Here is a 20,975-nt window from a genome sequence, read left to right as displayed (position 1 = left end):
TATATAATATATATAATGAGTTCATGTTCAGGACATCCTTAGTTTTATAGAGTATCCCGATGATTTTTGACATTTTCCTTTTAACATTTTCTACATGTGGCTTCCAACATAATTTATCATCAATAACTACTCCAAGGAATTTATTTTCATACACCCTTTCTATTTCATTTGAATTCACCATAATTTTAACTTGGTTAGTAATTTGTCTAGTGCCAAAACTATGTTTGTTCATGCATGTAAAATAAACCTCTGTTGACTACCTACCCTGGATGCTCTGTGTTAGATTATTTTATGTCGTGTCTAACAAATGCTCTCATGGTGAATAGATTTTGACTTACTGTGTGTATGATCTGAATATATTGTTCGGATTTGAATACCGGATAATAGGTTTTGAAGTGAAAAGTCACGGCTTTTGTGAAAATTGTTAGAATTTTTGTGTTTGTGTTTAAGGTTTTGAGAAAATGGGTACAGGTTTCAAGAAATGTGTATTAGCAATTGAGAAAGACTGTAATAAGATGGTTAAATTATTATTTTTATTTTCGTGTTTACGACTACCCTTACCATTCCATGTTACTATTTTATAACTTTTGCATTGCTCGACCTGCTCCTCTCCCTCCTCTAATTCCTCTTCCTCTGGCTCTGCCTCTATCCATTGCGCTTGTTTGGACTCTCCAGCAAACTGTACACTCTGAACTTGAGTTTATAGGTGTGGTCACATCATTAGCAACAAGTGTATTCAATTTTTGAGTTGTTGTGTGAACGCCAGTTAAGTCCGTTGTGTTCAAATATTGTTGACTTGTGGTAAACATTTTGTATCGCATGAGAGCAATTTGTGAATTGTGTCTTCATGTAAAATGTTTTTATGGCATTGGAAAATGAGGGGTTACATTTATTCAATGTGTTTAGACAACTGGTCATTCGGTTCAGAGGATTGGCATTTGGGTTTTAGTATTTGAGAAAATATCCCAAGGAGAGCACGCTGGCAGACGTCTAACCAACCCCCTCGCTCATATCCACCAGCCCCCCAACAATTATGGTCATTGAAACACACACACTCAAACTGTGACAGAGTCCTAGTGTCTCCAACAAGCCTCAGAAAATTCTCACGAGTGTAGGGACATCTCCCCTTTCTGCTACGCATACCTCGCTGCTACGCATATATGCTCTATGCAGAGCATGTATGTGATGGACTCAAAGCCACACACCGTTACGCCTATAGGTAAGCTTAATTAGTTTTCACTTGTCACCACTTTTCAAATCCTTGAGAAAATGTTAGCTAGGATGTTTCAACTAACGGTTGCTGCATAAAACTATCATAAATGGATATCTGTGTAGATGTTTTTTTAAAGAAGCAGTTTTGGAAATCTCTTCTTGAAAACCAACATTACAGTTACCGTTTAATCTTACACTGTTCAGCTCTCATGCAAACGCACACACGCATACACAGGCCCCTCAGACATACATTTGACCTCCCCGTGAATCTTTGACTGCCTCTGCTTCCCCCTACTCACAGGAATATTGAACAATCGCCTTTCTCAGACCAAAAATGGCCCCTCGCAATTAGCTGCGTATCCGTTCTTCTTCAGCTTAATTTAATTTTATGACCAGCAACCCCTGTCCTCGCAGGGGTAAGGAGACTATCGCTGATGATGGCTTTTCACCAATTTCTACATAAAATTATCATTATAAATAGAATCAGATCTAAGTAGATGCATATTTTTGTAATATATTTTAGGAAGCGTTGTCTTTTCAAACTAACAACATTATAGCCACCGTCTAACCTCACACTTCTTCAGCCGCCCGTCTGTCCTCACACTTCTTTGACCCCCATGCAGCCATACATGCGCGTACGCACACACAAGCACAGACATACATTTGACCTCCCCATGAATCTTTGACTGCATATGCTTCCCCTTACTCACAGAAATATTGAACAAAAATGTCAGATAGTAACTATATCAGTAAGGGGAAATTATATAGTTTTATCCGTTTATTTTCAGATTCAACCCCAGCAGTCACGAACGACTCTTACAACATTTTTACATATAATGTATAACTTCATGTTTTTTAATTTCATAATACCAACCACCGTATCACAGTTTAACCTTACCTTATACTTCTTGTTTTACAACCTCTAAAAATACAATCTTTGAGCCGTGTTTGCGCATACTTTTCCCCCTTCACCATAATAGAAATGGCTAGTACTTTTCCCCCGGCGGTTTTACCCATACTAAACCACTCCCTCCGATCACGTCATTCAATCTCATTATTATTCACTCAATCTAGGGGGCGTGCACCGGATCCGGAAGTTAACCAAACAATTAGCATTTGAACCCGGGTCAGCCATGATATCTGCAAAAACAGGTAGGAACACCACCTACACATCATCCATCTTCATTAAGGGGTCATTAATCTTCATTAAATGACATCAGGAAGTCATTAAGTGTCATTCATCTTCATTATATAACACCTGGAAGTCATTAAAGGTCATTCATCTTCATTAAACGACATCCGGAAGTCATTAAAAGTCATTCATCTTCATTATACGACATCCGGAAGTCATTAAAGGTCATTCATCCTCATTAAACGACATCCGGAAGTCATTAAAGGTCATTACCCCTCATTAAATGACATCTGGAAGTCATTAAAGGTCATTAACCCTCATTATATGACATCTGGAAGTCATTAAAGGGTCATTAATCTTCATTAAATGACATCAGGAAGTCATTAAGGGTCATTAATCTTCATTAAATGACATCAGGAAGTCATTAGGGGTCATTAATCTTCATTAAATGACATCAGGAAGTCATTAAGGGTCATTAACCCTCATTAAATGACATCAGGAAGTCATTAAAGGTCATTAACCCTCATTATATGACATCTGGAAGTCATTAAAGGGTCATTAATCTTCATTAGGGAGGGGTCATGACCCACACATGACCCCCCTAATCTAATTAAGAATGTCATCCATCAAATTTTGACAGAAGCGGCCTTGTAATATTCTCTCTCCCACACAAATGACACGGGGTGTGATGAGAACAGTTCGCCGATAGAGCGTGGAATTCCAGCGTGGGCTCTATCCAGCGAATCTTCACCAGCTTTCGAGACGCTGGAGCGACCCGTGTGGAATTTCTCAACCGGATCAGCCTCTCCTCGTTCACCGGCGTGGGGAATCTCAAACGGTACGGCTACCCCCGATACTGCGGAAGTATCTATGTATGGAGCTTCCAACGGCACGTCATCACCCAACGTTATGCTTCTAGGATTACCGGTGAACGCCATCCCCCCGCCCCCTCCGCCACCGTGCAACGAACGAGCCACCTGCCTGGATTGGACGCTGTCTCCTTTCATGTGGGTGAATAATGCGAGGTATCAATGTATTAAACAGGCTGTTAGCTATATGCTGAGGATCGCTATCCTCAAATATAGTAGAAAAACGTGTGAGGGATGTTTTTATTCATACACATGTCGAAATAAGCACACCTGTTTTTACGCACCCGGACGCCCGTATTATTTTGGGGAGAATTTCGATGCTATTGTCGAAGAATTATGTAACGGGCATTTCAGGTCGACAATCCGCAGGGTTGTAACGATTACTAACCATCCATCCTCAGACGTAGACGTGAGACGTATTGTCGAATCTGTGCTGCACGACTACGCGCATGAACGGCTGATTTTAGACAGAATCACTACCGTTCTTGCCAGTACGTGGGACGGCTACCTGCCATTTGCAATCCCTGACATAATCCGTGGGTTGTACGATCGCGATGGGTAATTTTCTAAGAAAAATTCAAATCAATTATTACTATGGAATGGATAATTGGATAGAAATTGTGGAGATAACCATACTGAAACGTGATGATGATGAAGATGTTGATGCTGGTGTTGTTGATGATGATTGCAAACGTGTCAAACGCCTGATTTTATTCATTGATAAAGTCAGGACATTGGCCCCCACCTTGTTTTGTCACCCCTGGGGGGAGTATGTAAAACGCGTTGTTGAAATAAGTCACCACAATATTACAGATACTCTGGAATATGCTACATGTGAATGGAGGGGTGATCCCGTCAAAGCCGGTCAATTGATTACCCTCATTGCTCTATTCATAGACTGTGTACGATACTGTGAAGATAATAACATTCCTCGTAATATGGTGATTGAAATGAAACAATTTAAAAGCTTTATCGAACGCAAAGTTCACCCCCGTATCTTGTTTAGAGTGCTTTACTATGTTAATCCATAAGTTTTTTTCTCCACTCGTGAGGTTGAAAATGTATTTGCTTTTCATAGTTTTTTAGTACCATGTTTTTGTGTGTTTTACTTTTTATAGTTTTTAGAATTATGTATACTTGTGTTTTGTTATTACCCGTTGATTTAAAAAAAAAAAAAATCATGTATACTCACTTTTTGAAAATGTATGTTTTGTGTTTTTACTTTTTATAGTTTTTAGAATTATGTATACTTGTGTTTTGTTATTACCCGTTGATTAAAAAAAAAAAATCATGTATACTCACTTTTTGAAAATGTATGTTTTGTGTTTTTACTTTTTATAGTTTTTAGAATTATGTATACTTGTGTTTTTTATTACTCATTGATTAAAAAAAAAAATCATGTATACTCACTTTTTGAAAATGTATGTTTTGTGTTTTTACTTTTTATAGTTTTTAGAATTATGTATACTTGTGTTTTTTATTACCCATTGATTAAAAAAAAAAAAAAGTCTGAGTGTAAGCCTTGTTTATAACACACACACACACACACACACGGTAAATATTGCATTGAAATATAACGATGCAAATTAATTTAAACCATATTTATTTCACTACCTAATAAAAATATTTAAAAGAGTTAATTTTAAATCAAATGTGTATAAAAAGTAGACATAACCTTTATTAACCATTAAGAGATGAGGATGAAGGAGGGCAGTAGGCCTTGTTTATAACACACACACACACACACACACACACACGGTAAATAATGCATTGAAATATAACGATGTAAATTAATTTAAACATATTTATTTCACTACCTAATAAAAATATTTAAAAGAGTTAAATCAAATGTGTTTCAAAAGTATAGACATAACCTTTATTAACCATTAAGAGATGAGGATGAAGGAGGGCAGGCGTTTGAAAGAGCTATACTTTGATCCCAAACAACCATCCAGTTATGGGGGAGTAGATCGCCTCCATAGAGGCCTTCAGGAGGCTTTGAATAAAAAAATAAAACGTGATAAAGTTAAAGAATATTTATCTCAACAAGATACGTATTCGTTACATAAACCAGCCCATATTAATTTCCCTAGAAATAGAGTATTTATTGCGGGGCCTCTGAGACAATTCCAGGCCGATCTGTGTGACATGCAGGCCTTGGCTGTGTACAACGACAATAATAAATATTTATTGACCGTTATTGATATTTTTTCAAAACGAGCGTATGCGCGTGTGTTGAAAGATAAATCAGCGGTAAGGGTGACGGAGGCCTTCGAATCAGTCTTCGCCGAGAGCGGCGTTCCTAAAAAATTACAAACGGATAAAGGAAAATAATTTTTTAATAACCGTTTCGCCAGATGGATGAAAAAGCTTCGAATCACACACTTTGCAACGCATAGCGATACAAAGCCCAGGTGGTGGAAAGGTTCAATCGGACTTTGAAAACCAGAATGTGGCGTTATTTTACGGCGAAAAATACTCGCAGATATATAGATATATTGCAAGAACTCCTGACGGCCTACAATGAGAGCTTTCATTCCAGTATTAAAATGAAGCCGATTGAAGTTAACGCCGAAACAACTCGAAAAGCATTTTTCAATTTATACGGAAATATTCGGGTAGGTGGAAAGATTAAAATGAATTTTAAAAAAGGAGATATTGTACGGATATCAAAATTAAGAGGGGTTTTCGATAAGAAATATGAACAGAGCTTCACCGATGAATATTTCACAATAACCAAATGTATTCCTCGAGCGCCCCCTGTCTACAAACTAGCAGATTACGACGGCGAGGAAATAGAAGGGTCATTTTATGAGGAAGAATTGCAAAACAGAGCTTCACCGATGAATATTTCACAATTACCAAATGTATTCCTCGAGCGCCCCCTGTCTACAAACTAGCAGATTACGACGGCGAGGAAATAGAAGGGTCATTTTATGAGGAAGAATTGCAAAAGGTCGCTATTTCAAAAGATTATGCTTTTCATATTGAAAATTTTATTAAAAGGCGTAAGGTTAAGGGGCGGACTCAATATCTAATCCGTTGTAAGGGCTGGCCGGAAAAATTTAACAGCTGGGTACACGCATCACAGGTTGTAAATATTTAAAATCAGCGGAAATATACATTATAAATCATACGTTAATATGGATCCCATTAACGAAGGAGGGTTCTATGTAACTCTCCCGTCAAATTCAAGCATGGATATGTTTAAGGATAATACAATTGCGCAGTATAGAGTTAATCTGGCGCGCCATTTAGATCTGGTTAAGGGAGAATGGGAGGTGGCTCTAACCGAGATTTCATACCCACGCAGCTGGGTGAACATCCCTGAAGAACACACGTCGTTTTTCTTAATGAATACAAAGACGTCCTCCCAATACGTTCTAGACGTTAAACCCGGTGACTATGATAATCTCGATAAGGTACGACAGGCGGTAGAGGGCGCTATAAGAGAAAAAATAGGCCCTTTCATTTTATTAAATTTCAACTCCTTGAAAAGAACATTTTTTTTCTTCGCGGGGGAAGGCAGCTATAAGATTCGTTTCGTGGGTCCTTTAGCTTATATACTCGGTATGAATGATGGCGAATGGTTTACTATTGAATTAGATTGGACTGATGCTCCATACCCGGCGGATATAAACGCTGGACAATATCTTTATTTATATACGGACGTAATTCGACACCAGGCGGTTGGTGACGCATCCGCTCCGCTATTGAGAGCAGTCCCTGTTTTAGGTCGCTACGGAGAGATTATTTATAAAAATTTTAACCCCGCTTATTACCATCCTATTAGTAAAAAGCACATCGAAGATATAGCGATACACATTAAGACGGATCAAAATCAACCCGTTGGTTTCCGGTTTGGGAAGGTCATTTTAACGTTACACTTTAGACCTCGATAGATTATGGTTATTATGACGTCACCCCTACCGCTTCGTACATTATTATGAACATCAGACAGGGAGCGGTATTCCTGGATTTCAAGGAGCACCGGTCCAATATGGCCGCGGATTCGGATCTATTTTTGCAAAATTATTTCGTTTCGTAGCTCCCTTAGTCAAAAGAGGTTTGAACGTTGCCAGACCGCATTTACAGTCGGCGGCTAAAAATATAGCCACCGATGTTGCGGGGCGTGTTATGGAAAGAATGAGTCAGAAAAGAGACATTAAACAAGGCCAAGATGGCTCAGGCCTAGTGGTACTGGCGCGACGTCCGGCCTCTAGGCCTGTGGGGCGTCGGGTGAAGACGCATAAAAAACGTCCGCGCAGTTGTCAACTTCCGCTTACCCGCAGGACTTAAATCGGGAAATATGTCCTGATCGACTCTCCAATCAATGGGTCAGTAATTCCCCTTTTCCCTCACCGGCTCTAAGGCGTCAAAGTGAGGGGACGAGAATTAGTTAAGCCGATATATCGAGGTGGACTCACCTAGGTTTGTTCACTGTCTTCTTATCATGAGGCCAATCCGTTTTCATCCACCTATTACTCCTGAATGAGCAACCACACAGAACCCAGGAATAACAAACTGAACACCTCACTTACTTGGCAGCTCCACTTCTCTTAGTTGTTTGCATTTGTTATTGACCTAGTCTTTTAATAATCCTTGTTAGGATCATACGGACTTGTTTCACATAAAGCAGGAGTATTTGACATCATTAATATAAATGGAAACATTCATCAATTATTATTAAAATGCACTTACCTCTTTTCCAAACGTCCCAAGAATAATAAAACAAAAATCAAATCAAATAAAGAAACTTAAGTTCAAGATCAACGGTCTTATAAAATGACCAATGACTCATAAAATGTCAAAATGAACAAAACAAAACCGAAAGAAACAAATAAAATAATTAAATCAAAAATTGTCTTTCAATTTTTTATTTCGATAATAACAGGAATATAAAAACAATTTTTAAATTCTTTAATGCGCATTCGCCAAACACAAGGCGCAATTATAAATTTCAAAAATCACAAATACAATCAAAATTAAAATTAATAAAATATAAAATAAAATAGGAAAAGGGAAATCAAACATAATCATATAAACCTTTGAATAGAGCCTTCTAAGATTGATCACTTCTCTAAAGAGCTCAAGACCTAAATGTAAAATAAGACGTTTTTTGGCTAAAAATAATTTGAAGATATGGGAGTGTATTAAATGGCTCCGTCCCTACACGCGATTTACCGTTCATAACTTCCTTTTAAACATCTTATTTAATAAAGCGTTGTACATTACCCAATTTGGTGAGAAAAGTCCCCGCTCGCAGCTAACAGCCAAAGGTCCTCCGAGAAAAACCTAAGTCCTATCACTCTGCTGAACAGTTCTCTAACAACACACTCCTTACAGGTCTATCGCAGGAACAAGTCGATGGATATCGTCGACGGAAGAGCCTCGATCCTCACAAGGAACGAACTTTTATAACCTTGGTTGCGTGTCACAGCTTCCTCTTGGTGAAGGTGTCCTTCCGCAAGTCTTTTCAGTCACTTGTAGTCCCTTTGCATATCGATGCGCTGAGACAAGTTAGGGAATGTTGGGACGTGTTAGGGCATGTCCACAGTCACATACAGTTGAGTGAGTGACAAGCACATAACATTGGAGCTCATTCTTTACACAAGCGCACACAGGAAACTGGTTACTAAGCTACGCACACCACAAAGCTTAATCAGTTCCTGTTTAAACAAAAACACATTTCAGCCTACGTGGGGCTATATGCACCCATATGCACGTGGGGCAATATATCCATCTTACGTGGGGCAATATGCTCATCCTACGTGGGGCACTGCGCCATCTTACGCTGCCAAAGTCTCGGCTGCAATTCAATATGGAGCCAAAAAAGTCCCTATTACAATTCTAACGGTCCTGGCTCTTATTTGATATTTACAAACATCAAATCAATAACAATATATAATAATGTTCTAAACATAACTATGCAAGCATGAATAACATGTATATACATGACATGTTAAATCCCAAACCTCTCAGGGAATCTCAACAGGTTGATTCTTTTTCATTTGTTACACATCTTGTATGACAATGCTGAGAGAAAACATCTTTTCATACAGGCAATCATGACACTCAATGCAGTTACAGCAATCTCATCAGCGATAATAAACAGTATCGCGTGTAATTAAAAGAAAAGAAAAGACAGCAAGGTTTCACAGTGGCTTCAATGTGCTGTAAGCATTGATCCATATTTCAGGTTAACAATTGTCGAGTAAAAATTGTATTTTGTGTGTGCTATCACTCAATTCAGGATACCTTTGTTTATTTATTTAACCGTGGGGCTCTATCACTACAACGTGGGGCCACCTACTCTCTTTAACTTGTGGCTTGATAAGGTTCAAACCGTGGGGCAAAACAAAATCACAACGTGGGGCAAAACAAGTCCACTACCTGGGGCAAAACAAGACTGGTGTTCTCGTGGTGTGCTTGATAAGGTTCAAAACGTGGAGCTTACTTAAGGTTAATATGGGCCTTGCTAAGGGATGACCTATCCTTGCTAAGCAGGCGGCTCCGGTTGCTTAGGTTTGGCGGCATCTGGTGGTTACCTTGAGGTACTACACCCAAAGGCCAAAACATGATCATATCTGCCCTATAGACACCAATTCCCTGATCTTATGGACACCAATTGATCTCTAATTTTAGAATTGAGTTCAGTCCATAATTCGTCATCTAAAAGTACATGATATGGCGCTCCATCTGACCCACACGATCCCACTCAATTCAACACAGTACTAAAAGGAAATCAGTTCGAAAAAGAAAGCATAGGAGAAACAGTGTAGATATTTTCTCTGCAAGAAAAATGGCCCTCTTACATCACAAGTCGCAAGAATGTACCATGTCCGAATTAGATCTATTTTCCCCTCCTATGACGCAACTCTCAATAGAGCAGAGTCAATATATTGAGATATTACCCCTTTCGGCCCTCGGCGACCAATCCCCGATCGAATTTTTTATCCCCGGGGACGGGTCAAAGTATCTTGACTTATCGGATACGCTATTGCACCTGCGCTTAAAAATAACACGACGAGACGGCTCTAACATCGCCCCTAACGAACGCGTTAGTATAATTAATTTCCCTCTGAATACTATTTTTAGCCAAGTTGACGTCACTCTCGGAGACCGTTTAATATCTCAATCTAGCGTCTCCCATCCCTATAGGGCCATAATAGAAACGTTATTAAACTTCTCGGGGGATACGTTGAAAAGTCAATTTACAGCGGGGATGTTTTTTAAAGATACGAGAGGTGTTATGGACTCGTTAGCCACCGAGGGGGACGGGGTAAACGAAGGTTTTGTTAGAGGAGCTCGTCTAATACAGAATTCAAAAGAATTTGACGTCATCGGCCCGATTCATACGGATATATTTTTTCTGCGAGAGACACCTTTTAAATAACGTGGATTTAAGGTTGAAGCTGATAAGAGCCAGCGATGATTTCTGTCTGATGAGTGCACCTGACAGTGATACTCGCTTAAAAATTATGGGTGCGTCGCTCTTTATCAAAAAAGTAACCGTGTCCCCAGCAATAGCGCTGGGCCACGCCTCAGCTCTCAATAAGGGGAATGCCCTATATCCGGTTACGAGAGTCAACATAAAAACTTATTCTATCCCTCAAAATTCAAGGATATGTCATCAAGACAACCTCTTTCTAGGAACTATGACAAAAAGCGTAGTCCTGGCTCTCGTTAATCATAACGCTTTTGTGGGGAGAAGAGATTTAAACCCCTTTAATTTCGCCCATCATGATATTGAATATTTAGCACTATCGAGAGATGGCACTCAGATCCCAAATAAACCTTTTCAACCGCTTTTTACTGCGGGGAACTCTGTGCGCGAATTTCATAATTTATATGAAGCAACAGGAAGGTATCTCAAAGATTTACCCCTGTTTTTAGACTTGCAGGACTTCCAAAATGGCTACGTGCTTTTTGCTTTTAACCTAAGCCCCACCTCTGATACCGAGGCATTGTCACCTGTCTCCAACGGAGTCGTAAGACTAGATATGAGATTTAGAAATCCTCTCCCCCATACAGCAACCTTTATCGTTTACGCCGCTTATGACAGCATTATAGAAATTAATTCAAAAAGAGAAGTTTTGATCGACTATTATTAAAAGATGAACGGCCGTGATTTGGAGCGTCTGATGAGGCAAATTCAGGGGGAAAGATTCCAAGGCGTCTTCGCTGAAGATGAGTTGACTGACATATTAGCGCCCCCTACCCCCTCCTGTTATATTGTTAATACACACCCTCGCCACCTTCGTGGCGAACATTGGTTGGCTTTGACGTTAGAGGACGACGGGACGGCTACGTTTTTCGATTCTTTCGGATTCCCACCTGATTTTTATTATTACCCTAAGAGCATAAACTGCTTCTTAAAAAAACATTCCGACCGGATATTCCACCACGACCGCCAATTACAGCACGAACTCTCGACAGTATGCGGTCAGCATTGTGTTTATTATTTATCAGCCCGAGGCTGTGGTGAATCTTACCGCGAGGTTTTAACCCGTTATTATGACGATGTAGTTATGAATGATGTTATGGTAGCAACGTTCGTGGAAAGTCGGAGGATGTTTCCCAGGACGATGTGTGGAGGTCAAATTTCATGTTGTTTGGATATATTTAAAAAAAAATGCCATTGCTCATGATGTCTTTTTCAAATATTTTATTCAATAAAATTCACATGCAAAAGATACAGAGACGTGAGTGGGTGTGTTTATTCTTCTTTTCTTGACGAGATGGGGTAAAAATTAATAATAAAATAATAATAATAAAAATAATAAAAAAATAATAATAAAAATAATAAAAAAATAATAATAAAAAAATTAATGATTTTCTGCTTCCTCTTCCGCTTCCTTTTACCGCCGGATATTACGTCATCGTCACTTTGCTTAGAAACAGATTCGTTTTTTATTAGTCTTAACCGCTCTCAAGCGTAGGGATTGGAAACTATAGTCTCTGGTATATTAAACTACGATAATAGCCGTAAGAATTCCGTCCAGCCTAGCAGCTCCCGCTCGTTGATCTTCTTTCCGTTTACAGTGAGATGTTTGAGTAAATCGGTCATATGGGAGCCTCTAACGGGTCTACCGTTAAAGATAAACTCTCCCCGTTGGTTCCATACCTTTTCTTCACGAGACGATATTTTTCTTAAAACATATTCGGCGTTTTTACGATGACGTAGCGGAATAGTTTGTAATATCTCGCTCCATACACCCACATCCATCTTGACACCCCCCTCCTCATCCACCTCCTCCTCGTCCTTCTTTTGCGTCCCTCCTCCCCGTTCAAAAACTTCACGCGGATTAGGAAGTGTCAAAGCGACCGGAACCAACTCACGATCTCTTTGTTTAAGCAGACCTAAATACCGTTGCACCAGAGTTTGATATCTCCTTAGTTTTTCATATTGATTTATAGAACGATCATCTAATAACTCCCTCATCCTGACGTCCAAATCATTCTCAGCTGTTTCACGGATATTGTGAGTGGGTTTGCTTAAACGTTCTAGTTGGTGAGGGGAAACTAAAAACATTTTCTGAGCTGTTTTCAGACTCATGTTTTATTTGTTTACTAGACCGGTGACGATGCTGCCTAGGACAGGTGCAAAAGCGACCAGTAGAGGGAGTATGAAGCCTCCTTTTTGAACTAAAGTCACACGCTTCTTTTTAAGACTGTTTTTTTTATCGGCTAATATCCGAATAAACTTCTTTCTCCTCTTCAGCTTCTTATATTGAGACGGGTTTAGAGGTATATGCCCTTTTAAGAGATTTAAAGCAATCTCACAGAGCGCTTTCACCAGGTCATTGGGGGCTTGTTTGAGAATTTGTTTACGTTTGCGAGGGAGGGCACGAAACAATAATTTAAGAAGCGGGGCGTTTTTTTTTTTTTAAGTTTTGACATCTTACGAGCTTTTGGGTAAATATACTGCGGGCCACTCCCCGTGTAACACACCGGTTCTCAATCTAAATTGATCTGGAGACGCCGGCGTAAGATCTACCAATAAATACCCATGAGCGTTTTTCGTGGCGTCCTCATAACATTCCAAAAAGTACTTTTTGCGTGCGGGGTAGATTTGATTAGCCAAAACACTCGCCTGTAATTTATCGCGAGGGTTTTTAAACAGTATAATGTAATTACTGTTTAAACTGATTGTTCTGCTATACTTCCCCTGATGGAAAATGTTTTGAGTGAGTAACATGACGCTCATTTTCCGATGATGTCTGTATTGGGTAAAAATGTTTACCACTTCCGGGTGATCACTCGCCTCGAAGATGACGTCATCCAAGATGATCAGGTGCGAAAGATGGGCTGGAAAGAGAGATTCGTCCTCAAAGCATTCCGGGAGACCTTTTACAAACTTTATCTTTTTATTCAGTTTTTTTTCAAGTTCATCATACATTTCCTGGTAAGAATTATAAATCCAAACGATATTCTCAGGAGCTGATTTCATGACATGCTCACAATTTTCCAAAACACTTTTCACAAAAAAAAGTCTTCCCGCACCCGCTAGGACCTGCAATCAAACATGAAAATGGGATTTCTAATCTAGTATCAAAATCAATGTGGTTCGGATTCATATTTTTATTATTTTTTAATTTTTATTTTTTTATTTTTTTTGTTCCACCACAAACACAATCACAAACAAAAACACAAGCTCGTCAAAAACCAAATGGAACGCTACGACCGCCTGGAAGCAACCGACGTTTGTCGTAAACCACCTTAAACTTTTTCATAAATGAAGTGTTTTTCAAATGAAACCCCTTCTTATCTCGGACAATGTTGAATTGAGGGGTTTGAAGCATCCCTGGTCGCGCCCCCATGCTGTCGACGTAGCCGTCAACCAGCTCCTTGACGCTGTCAAAATTGATGATTTGACACGTGTCATGCGTCTGGGTGATGCCTTTCACCTTCATCACCAATTTCCCCTTGCTTCTGGTCTGATAAGCGTAGATTTTCGGACCTGCGGAGACAAATTCTTGGATGGTGTCATTATCTAGTTCATCTGTGAGATCACCTAATAGATCGCCTAACGGGAGTGTGCTTTCCCCCTGTTTTACAGTATAGATCAAACTATCTGTGTCTGTATAAAGTACTCTGGTCTGCAGTTGTTCCAAATACCCATACATTATTAAACGGGCATAGGCGGTTGTTAGGCAAGCGATGAAGATGTTGGACGTCGGTGAGGAGGGTGTTTGAGCGCGTTCGCTGTATTTGTACTGTACCAGAGAAACATCATCGTTAAGGAAGTGAAAAAATTTCACCTCGTACATCCCTGAGAACAGCAGGTTGAAAAAACGATCCGGATTTTTTACAATTTCTGTTTGATTTAAATTTTCACGCTGTCCGAGTTTGCCCCATGTCGAATTCATGCATAGCTTTGAAACCTGTCTTTTAGCCGGGTTTGGCGCTATCTTACTGGCGTCGAGTTGAATACCCTGGTGCTTCAAGTAGTCGGAGATGTATTTCTCTCTCCCGACGTCATCTACGACGTGTGAGGGGTAGCCCGAAGATTCCTGCTTTCCTTTGAGAAAGGTGTTCATGTATTGTTTGAAAACATCATTACTCGAGTCATTAAAATGCCACACTTCATCAACTTGTGAGACGGTGTAGCCTAGATCTAGAGCTTTGATGAACTCGGGGGTCGTCCATACACCCGCCAACTCTCTTTCTTTGTCATAATGAGCACACGCGCTATCTTGGTTGTTAAGTTCCGCGCATGTTTTGCAAAGCGTAAACACAAGTTTATCTCTAGCTGTTTTATGAGGAAGAAGAGGAAAATACAACCTTCTCGGGGTAGAACAACAGCTTTGATGAAACCAAAATACTTTCTGAGGTCACCAAAGTCTCTGTGAATGATAATGGGATGCCCGAGAGGGTATTGACAGGTGCTGTTGACAAAAGGATACAGAGATGTGACATCAACATACAATACACGTTCATCAGGTGCGGCTGTGTACCGTAAAACAAAAGCATTTGTTCTACCTCCGAAAAGAGCGTTACGAGGATTGAGAGGTTCAGGGAATTTTGATTCGCGCAGAAACTCTCTCACTCTCGGATCAGTCTGTTTCATTCGTTGCCAGACATGTTCTCTCATGACAAAAAGTTTAACGCCATGATTATGAGTTAGCTCACGCAATCTCTTTTCAGTAGCGTCAAATTTTTCTTGGAAAGGTCTTTTAGTCATAGGACAAATTTGGTTTGGGTCGAAACATTCGATACATCCGTGATAAAAACATCCCAGATATTCGAATACCCATTGTTCGCCGTTTACATTCGCATACCCATCTACAAAATATCGACCGATCTTCATTTCGCCTCTATTGAGCGCGTGCGTGATATCAATATTTTGGCTGTGCATTATCCACATCAAGTATTGAATAGAGTCGTGAGAGAATGCTTTGAACTGTCGTCTATAATTATCGGTCGGGGTAATTGCTAGCGTGTTAGGAATTAAGAATTTACTGCGAAAAACTTTCATGCACGCTGATGCGATCGTCACGGCTTTAAACGGGTCTAATCCTGTGCTATTTAAAAATTCCTCCCTGAATTTCTCACAACCTGTCGCTAAAATGTTGACGTCGTTTTTACAATACAGCAGCGCCTGCTCTGTAAAATTAAAGGTCCCGCCCCGCACTTTTTCATACCAATTAAAAAATTCAGTGCGCTGCGAGGACGTCATGCGTTCCACACCATAAAATTTTGATTCGGGGTATGGACCTACATAGTCCAGATTTTTAAAAGAGCTAAATGCGTGTGAAAAATAACCCTTTACCTGATCTTCGAAACCTAACGATTTCGGGAATTTGCTCAGAGCCATTGTAAGAAAAGATATCGAATCGATATATCTCATATTATAGTCGGTATCTGTGAAACAAATGATTTTGCTGCCCTGCATAATAATTTCGGGTTTAACCCCCATGCAGATCATCTTGTTAATTAAGATGTATGAATCAAAGGCTCGTGCATTATGGGCTATGAAGATTGCACCTTTAAAGCGTGGATTTCTGAAGTATTCGATGAAATGTCGCACGCAATCATGTCCTAACCATTCTTTTTCAAGGTCGTTTAATTTTGCGCATACCAGATACGCTTTATGGTTACCGTCCGCCCCCACGCAAGTTTCAAAATCATAGTAGATTATTTGTTTACATATCTGCTCATTTTTGAGGGGTTGCATGTAACAACGATGAGGATTAAACATCGTGTCACCCCATTGCGGCAGCACCTGTTAACAAATTACACATCGGGGCTGTATGCACGCATGTTTTGATTTGTAGTACAATAGACCGCATTTGTGACATTTTTTCCAAAGGTCGCAATTACTCTCGTTCCCCCGATCGCTTTCTTTATGCTTAGCATAACATTCATCGTTTAGACACGATCTGTTACAATCGTGACAAATAACGATTTTTCGCCGCTGTTGTGTACATAAGGGGTTGAGACAGATCGCGCATCGTCCTTCACAATTATGAAGTCGCCGGTCTGAATGCCCCTTGTAGCAGTGTCGGCAGAAGTAACCCTGACCGACAAAACGTTCGATCCTTTTTATGCCATAATAATGTTCATTCAGCAATAACAAAAACAGAGTATCCTCTGATTTTGGGTAATGCGTTTCAAAAAAAGACATGGGCCTACAATCATCGTTTCTGTATAGAATTACGATTTTTCGTTTGATGTAGGTCTCGAATCTATGCACGTCTCGCAGACTGACGGATGTTTGACAGCTTAGCCCTACGCATTTTCGTAGATGCTCTGCTCTCTGCATTGCCTGAGCCGCCGTTAACGACCTGTCCAGCAAGAAGGCTAATGCTAGTGCAAAACATAGTTTGTTATTTTCATTGTGGGTCATATACAAACAATTTCGTTTCTTTCTCAAAATTTCTTCGTTTGTAGTTAACTGTAGCTTGCGCCTGACACCGCCTCCTCCTCGCATATCCGGGACAATTTGTACTACCATTTGAATCTCATCGCTAGCTAAAATCTCTATGTTAGATTGAGCTATATTTTCCAATAAATTATTAACCTCTTCGTTTAAAATATTTGGATCGTCGGTAAGACGTAGATAACAGTTAGCACTCCTATCACCGCTAATTAATTCTACTTGTACGATATCACCAGGACATGTTGATCTAGTTACCTCGTCAATTAGCTCGTTTACATTTTCTCCTATATTTGTATAAAAAGTCGCAAAATCAAGGGGCTCATCGGACTCACGTGTATAAATACGTTTACGAAATTCGGCATTATTAAAAACGGGTCTCCTCGTTCTAATAATACCCCCCGCACCCTCCTGTACATCTGCATCTATTGCCTGATTTTCACCTATGCATAGCGTAGGTAATTGCTGTTGCTGTGTTTCATTTGGTGGTTGTAGAAAAACGCCTACGTGTTGCTGTTGTTGTTGTGTTTCACCTATGTGTGACACCTGCTGGTTGGATTGAGGCGGTTCGCTTATGTAATGCACAGCAGGCTGTATTTCATCTGAATGCACCAAATTATGTATATGCTGCTGTGTTTCATTTGGTGGTTGTAGAAAAACGCCTATGTGTTGATGTGTTTCATCTATGTGTGCCACCTGCTGGTTGGATTGAGGCGGTTCGATCATGTAATGCACAGCAGGCTGTATTTCTTGTTGCTGTTGTTGTTGTGTTTCATCTATGTGTGCCACCTGCTGGTTGGATTGAGGCGGTTCGCTTATGTAATGCACAGCAGGCTGTATTTCATTTGAATCGTCTATTCCCAATCCATCACCAAATGCCAAAGTGGATGGGAGTGATATTTCATTAGATATACTAGCTATATCGTTATCTGAAATAACATGCGCCTGTACTTCTTGATTTTCACCTCCGTTTGAATTTGCTCGGTTAAGTCTTGCTAGCGCCGCATCGAGAGGGCTAAAGAAGTCTTCAAAATCATCAATTTGTCTTATAGACGCAAAGGGATCATTTATCTGATTTACAATTTCCTCCAATTCAGTCGGTATATTACACGTCTCAGGTACATCATAGCGTTCCATTGTAAGGTTTTAAATAAAAAACTACAAATTATTAATAATAGATTGTACAATACGCATAGTCGTTTCTAAGCGCGTAATCCGCTTAACCGCTTCTATGCGCTCGCGAACACAATCTTCCTCATGAAACCTGCATCTTGTTCGGCAGCATCGTCCGATTGGATTCCCACGGCGCCTTCTCCTTCTTCCCCCCGCCGACGATGCTCGCTCGTCGGATTCACCGGCCACGCTCTGGATGTAGCGCGATGCTTCCACCGTCGAGTCAACGGCCTGTCCAACGTCCTCGGCGGAGACCCCTTCACTATCTGTATAATCGTATATTCATTTTATCGATATAAATAGATTGCTTTTATCTTAAAAACTTTAAAAAGTAAAACAAAACAATCTGGTCGCTAAGCATTATGGGTATTGTAGTATTTCATAACATCGTTCATCGCGCCGTACCATATTTCTACGGTAACAACAAACGAAGGCGTTTTATCTTATTATATAATTCTCTTTAATAATAAATATCAATCGCTTACCGGTTGTTGTCACGTATCTGCTAATATTTATCCTGGCTCGGCCTGAAACGAGGGAAATAGGGGCGGCTTCCAATACGTTAGAGTTCCCCTCGTCTCCGGATACAGCTCCCGGTTCTTCTTCGCCTCTTCCGTTCACGACCGCCCGTGAGTCCTCGTCAGCCAAAACAACGACCTCTCCCGTTGGATTTCTCCAGAGTAGAGGAAACGATTGTAACTCCTCGTGGAGAGCCGAAATTTCCGTAGCTTTTATAGAATCTAGAAATAAAAACAAAATATACGTTAAAATTCAATATACTACTACTATTTTAGACTAAACGCAGATTCTTACCGTAATCCTCCTTTGTAAAATCCTCATCGCTAAAGTCGAACTGCTGAGGACCTTTTAAAACAATTTCCTATATTAAATTAAGAAGAATATTGCGGATAATTAAAATTTAGTAAACTCACAAGCATCATAAACTTCAGCGGTCGTTGTAACAGTATCTGTACGATACGAAATATAATAGCAATATAGTTTTATATCATCTATACAATAAAAATAATAATAAAAAGATCATTACCTTTCACCATCTTGAATGCCGTTTTTTTTCAGAGACCCAAAAGACAAACTTCTTAGTAAATCCAAGGTGGATATGAACTGATGACGTGTTACACTGAAAACGTAGATTTTATGGATGGGGGGATTGACTAGCTCCTCCTTGTCTCCCTCCCATGACCATATGCAGTAACATCCTTTGCCCTTTAGATGGCGCCGTTTACCGCGGCTTGAGGGAGTCACAACTCTCAAGCCGGCCCCTTTAGCTTTTTACATAGTCACACACAAGTTTTTTAGTCTAAGAAAAAGAATGACACGGTTCTAAAATGGGCTAAATAACCGCGTTTTACGCACGAATAATCTATTTTTACGCCTGTATTTCCAACTCCAACGATTAGACAGACGCCATTTTATTTTTTATTTTATTTTATTTTTATTTTTTTTAAAACCCCATTGAATGAGACGCGACTTCAAATTCTGAAACACCGGTAAGTTTCTTTTATTTATTTAAAAAAACATGAAACAAATGGAAAACATGTTTTAAATATTCACAACACTTTAACTCGAATAAGAGAGCCTCGTCCTATTTTACATTCACGCACGCACATGCCCGATAGAGGGGGTTCCCGGGTGTGAAGTTTGGCCGTGGTATTGAGGGGGGTCGCCGTTTCCCACGTTTGATACACTTTATACTTCAAAGTGGGGAGCATTATCAGTATTCGCATACAGGGGCGCGCTTCCTGCAAGACTTCAAAAGCTGGTAGGATCCTTCCTGTAAGATAAAAAAAAGTTTATTAACATGAGGATGCCGAAATATTGTTATCAGCTGGTAGAACTGTTGAGAGAGTTTCCTCTCAGACAACAAAGCTGTTGGTGGGGGGTCAAAGGAAGTACGTATACAATTGATGGGGGGTGTTAGGGGGGGTGACCGGAATCATATGTTTGTTGAAGGGGTGGAGAAGGGTGGGGGGATCCGGAAAACATGTGCTTGTTGTTGTGGGATGCAGAAGGTCATCAATCAATTTTGACAGGAGCTGTCCTTGGCTTCTGATTGGTTAAGAATTCGGAAAGTGGGTGGGGCTTAATTCAAAATAACGGTTTCTGATTGGCTATGAAGGCGGAAGGGGGCGGGGCTTACTTCAAAGGGGTAGGTTATGAATGGTTTTATGGGGGTGTCATAAAGTTTTATGGGGGGTGCAATAAATCATGGTTTTATGGGTGCCATAAATCAGTTTTTGACATTTGCCGTCCTTTACATATATATCATATCTTGTCCAGCTATATAAAATTATTATGCCACGTTCTTTAGCAGGTTCCATGTTCTAGTTAATGAAAGTCCCTCCCTGGGCTATTGCAAATGCGATGTTTAAAAAGTTAGGGTTGGTGTAAGGGATGTAGTTGTTCTCAATACAGGTGCACATAGAAAGTCAGCAGGTGAAGTACAGCACATGCCAGTGCCCACTTGGCAAAGACAAGTGCCACCATATGGCAGCTTTACTGATTTAGGTGGAGAAAAATGTTTTTTTTTTTTTTTTTTTTTCAATTCAAATTCAAAACACTTTATTTGTCCCCAAGGGGCAATTCAATAGCATACGAGCAAGTATGCAAAAAGGCATTAAATCAATAAAGGCATTAAAATCAATAAACATAAAAAAAGCATACATAATAAATACTATAGTTAAAAACC

The 20,975-nt window shown here is 39.9% G+C and overlaps 1 protein-coding gene and 1 long non-coding RNA gene across 3 annotated transcripts in view; one reads left to right on the top strand and one right to left on the bottom strand.

The window, feature by feature from the left end:
- The window catches only part of scai (suppressor of cancer cell invasion), an 836,016-nt gene that overhangs the window by 341,376 nt on the left and 473,665 nt on the right, over positions 1-20,975 (top strand). The gene's annotated exons all lie outside the window — the stretch shown is intronic.
- LOC144002213 (uncharacterized) lies at positions 13,288-20,183 on the bottom strand. Its single transcript, XR_013278689.1, has 3 exons — positions 19,082-20,183; positions 18,754-19,008; positions 13,288-18,534 (listed from the first exon to the last, which is right to left on the bottom strand). It is a non-coding gene; the product is annotated as an uncharacterized LOC144002213 (long non-coding RNA).

The sequence above is a fragment of the Festucalex cinctus genome, chromosome 15, assembly GCF_051991245.1.
Source record: "Festucalex cinctus isolate MCC-2025b chromosome 15, RoL_Fcin_1.0, whole genome shotgun sequence".
In the NCBI taxonomy this organism is placed as follows: domain Eukaryota; kingdom Metazoa; phylum Chordata; class Actinopteri; order Syngnathiformes; family Syngnathidae; genus Festucalex; species Festucalex cinctus.
The sequence above is the reverse complement of the archived record's forward strand: the minus strand, read 5'-3'. Positions and strand labels throughout refer to the sequence as shown.